We start from the raw sequence: 4,861 nt of genomic DNA on the forward strand, positions 1-4,861 counted from the left end.
AATATATAAAATTCTCGTGTCATGGTGTTAAACATTGAACTCCTCCGAAACGGCTTGACCGATTCTCATGAAATTTTGAGTGCATGTTGGGTAGGTCTGAGAATCGGACAACATCTATTTTTCATCCCCCTATATGTTAAAGGTGGTCCACACGATTTTTTTTTAAATATTTTTAAAATTGTTTGATTATGAGTCAGCATTAAAAAATACATACAACTTCAACTTTCACCCATCTATCATCAACAGTTACTTTTGTATCGCGATTGTAATATCGGCAATACAACGTTTGCTGGGTCAGCTAGTTATCTTATAAAAAAAAGCAATTGTTTGGTTTTATGAAACCACGATGCAAGTGAAACTTTTTTCACAAAATAACATAGGTATTAATATCAACATAGAAAAAAAACAAATTTATATATTATGCTTTGTATTTTTATAAAAAAAAAAAATCAAGTGTGTTGGGTTCGAACCTACTCTTCCACCCGAACGCAATTGCATTCAATATGCGAACTATAGGCGCCGACCGTCACGCGACATGCAACACACAGACGAAAAAGTTAGAGACGATGTATTAATAGTTTCACTTTTAAAAATATGTCCATACAAGACAAGTATTGGAAATAAAAATAATTATGAGTCCTAAATCGAAATAAAAACTATCGTATCTCTCAAGTTGGACGAAACGTATTTCCATGAAGAAATCCCAGTTAAAATCCAGATCAGATGGACGTATATGCTTACGCGTTCGTCCATCAATGCTTTTTTAATAGTTTATGAACATATAATAAACATATAGTTCTAATTCCAATTATCTACTTTATTATAATATTCTTTCTCATTACTCCAATCAATCACGCCATTATGAACATATAATAAACATATAGTTCTAATTCCAATTATCTACTTTATTATAATATTCTTTCTCATTACTCCAATCAATCACGCCATTCTTACAGCATTTGAATTTGTCAGTGTGCTACGCGAAACACATCACAATATCAATGTCTATACAGGATATTATTGGGTGTTTATTAAAAATCTAATATATATAAAATACTTATTATATTTTAGAAAAAAATGTGTGTGTGTACTTATGTATGCACGCAAGCAGTTATACTTCTTTACATAGCAAAGCAAAGACAAAATTGGAAAAATGATAGGCTACGATGGCTTTGACAATTAACTATTAAATAACGAATACGGCTGCATGGGATTGAACGCTTTGCCTATCCTAATAACGGACGAAGAAACCAAAAAAAAAACGAATGTCGCAAACGTCAGACACCAACTTCCAACCAACTTCAATATGGAGAAAAAAAATAGATTGGTCATACCTACGTGAGCGTAGTCGCGGGCATTATCGATAATGTCTTAAATAATTAATTGTACATATTTATTTACGATCTGGTAAACTGGTTCGACAATTTTCTATCATGTCCAGTAAAGCGCATAAATTGTACCTTACAAGAACTGTTTCTATGTTGTGTTGCATTCTGGAAATTCGCTGCTAGTTCTGTTCCAACAGAAACGCGGATGGAGCCATTTCATTTTGTGACATTAAAGTTAGATAAAATTTGAAATAAACAGGATAATACTGATGTGAAATAAAATGCTAATACACTATTAATTACGAGAGGACCAAACTGGGATTGTTACCTTTGCCGTCGCTTTATATTTTCGAGATATATATGTTTGTAAAAAAAAATAAAGAATTGTTTAATTCAGCTAATGATCTAAATCCGCGGAACCGGCGTGATCCACAAAGGCTATTTCTACATGGTGTTCCAAAAATTACTAAATATAATAAAAGTTGTGTATGAAAAATTACTAAATATAATGATAATAGTGTTCGTGTTTATAATAAGTTACCGAGTAGCATTAAGAATTTAAATTCTAGATTATTTAAGAATAAGCTATTTAGTTGGCTAAATTCTTATAATTTTTATAGTGTTAAGGAATTTATGGAAATTAAATTCTTATATTCATTGTAGTTCAATATTTGCATGCTAGGAATAGTGCTTGCAAAACATATAAGCTCATTATTATAATATTTTAACACCATTGTATACTATGTTTTTTTGCAAATAAAAATATTATTATTATTATATTATTATAAAGATAGTATCTAATTAATAATTATTCAAATAATTATTTAGTAAGGTTTTTTATAATAGGCATTTAATTTTATCATCTGCTATTTATACAATAATAACATTAATTTTAACATTTACGAAAATTTAATATACGTTCACAAACATCGGACAAGAACTATATATAAATAAATTTAATTGTTGAATTAAATAATGGCTTTGTCCTAAATCCTACTGCTGCATATGTAAGTGAACGGACAGCCTGGTACTAGATTATGATTTTTAAAGCAATATCAATGACAGTACAATATTGTATATTTTGATTAAAAAGAGTGCAAAAAAAAGAATGCTGGAAGAGTTTCTTGCGCCGCTTCATCTCTCTCTAGTAAGTTGTAGTAGTATCTAGTATATTAGAAATGACATCGAAAAGGATTCGAAAGGAATCAATTTTGAGGAAAATAAATGCCTTTTATGCCTTATACGCACGTCACATATGATGCCCGTGACGTCATCCGACACCACGCAGCAACAACATACTATGCCTGCATTTATCATGATAGTAGCCTATATGTTAACCCGATCACTTGTTCAGGCAAATTATCCTATTGTTATGAGGTTTTCTTGAGTGTTAATGCCACTAACTTTTGTTTTGTCGTTTCAGAATTTGGCGAGACAAAAACTCCTGAAGATGCCTCGTGTAGAGTCGAAACACGTGTCGAATTTGTGAAAGACAACTTACCTAACCTTACTTATGTTCATAAATGCAAAATTTGAATTAAATTTATCGTCTACATTTTGCGTTTAGCCCGTATTTACTAACAGACAAACAGATAAATGAACATACAGACAAGAATTCTATAAAATACGTTCTAATTTGCGTTAGGTATTCCTCGTAGAGCACACAGCACAGTATCCTTTCACAAAATATTCAATGTTTTTACTTTACACAAATAAAACTGACAAAATTTTATGAACGATACGGGATTCGAACTCACGTCCTCTCGCGTTCCTTGCGAGCACCCGTTCCAATGGAGCCAACCGTTCGAGTGACGTATCGTCATAAAATCTTGTATCCTTTGTTCAACTATCAGGTTGTGGTTTCATCTACAGAATCTACTTTACTGTTGATAACCTGTTCAACCCCAATATTTGCATATTCCGAAATTTACGTGAGATGTCACTCTAGCAAATCTAAAATTCTAAAGTAGATCCTGTAGATGAAGCCACAACCTGAGAGTTGAACAAAACATACAAGATTTTATCAACGATACGTCACTCGAACGATTGGCTCGGGTTGAAGAGTACTCACACGGAACGGTTTTCAGTTTTATTTAAGAAATTGTTTTTACGTTATCACGATTTCGTTACAATATTTAAATAGATAATTATCATTGCTATTATTCAACAATAGTTTTTACAAACCTTGTATATTTACTGCACGTAGTATTGTGTGCTAATCAGGCAATATCAAAGATGTTGAGACAAAGTGTTTTTAGTTGTTCACGTGAGTTGATTCTTAATTATATATTACATCGAAACCAGTAGCTGATGCGAACTGCGCTGAATGACACAACCTGTTTTAAAATTGAGAATTGCTCACAAAAACATTATCTTGTCTGTTCATTCATTGAATCTGGATTTTATGGGTTCGGTTTACTTGGCTTTTGATTTCTTGTTTAGAAGACGTATGTGGCTTGTGAATGATACTTTTTAGAGTGAAATTATTACAATCGCCTCAATATTTTTGTCTATCTATCCCATGTCACATTACAAACGGCCGCCGAATCTTTAATTTCAACTAATGCTTTGACCGAGTGGTCTAATATAATTGGCTCTGGTTTCCGATAGGGAGCGTAGCTTCGAACCCCGTAACAAAGGTTCTATTATTACATAACATTATTATTTTATTAAATATTCAAACATTGAAAAGTTATTTGAGTAAGAGAAAATTAAAAAAAAATATGATTATGAAATGATATCATTATGAAACAAGCCCTGTATAAATAATATATAATAATAATAATAATAATAATGCCCTGTACTTTTCCCGGGGCATTAAAAGAATAGGGGAGTACCAGGCCCATAGGTGTCGTAAGAGCCGACTAAGGGCATTTTAGTAGTGGGAGAGTCACGCTGCCGTCTTTTGACGTCAGCACAATCGGGCCAGACTCGTCCGGGTTAATTTCCACACTCGCACAGAATACCGGCGTGAAGTAGCGGCCTAGTGCCGCTATGTTTCGCATGGGTTAGTGTCGAGGACCGGTGGCCATCCCCTGGTGTTCCAAGAGATTGTGAGCGACGGTGATCACTTAACAACAGGTGAACCGTACGCTCGCTTGTCCCCCTATTCCATAAAAAAAAAATAATTATGCCTAATCCAAGATTCAATAATTAACATTATATAACTACTAAAATTAGATTCTGGCATGTTCCATCATACTTCTGATAGATAATTGCATTCATTACAAATCTATCGACTAGTTTTAATATTGCGGTATATCCGTTATCTTACGGTCCACATTTACGAGGCAAGTGATACAGAGAAGGTGAATAAGTGATAATTATGGTAATTAATCTAACGATAAAGTTGATTGATGCAATGTCTATGACGTGGAATGTGAAAATTTATATTCACCTCCCTCGCTATTGCTACTTGAAAGGGCGCAACAAAAACTTTTCGCGCGGTTTTTGTTGCGAGCGTGGGGCAGTGATTTAAATTTCGAAGCCCACGTGACCAGACACCCGGTAATTACTCCGCGTTAAAAATATAA

This window comes from Leptidea sinapis, chromosome 2 (assembly GCF_905404315.1).
Source record: "Leptidea sinapis chromosome 2, ilLepSina1.1, whole genome shotgun sequence".
NCBI classification, from domain to species: domain Eukaryota; kingdom Metazoa; phylum Arthropoda; class Insecta; order Lepidoptera; family Pieridae; genus Leptidea; species Leptidea sinapis.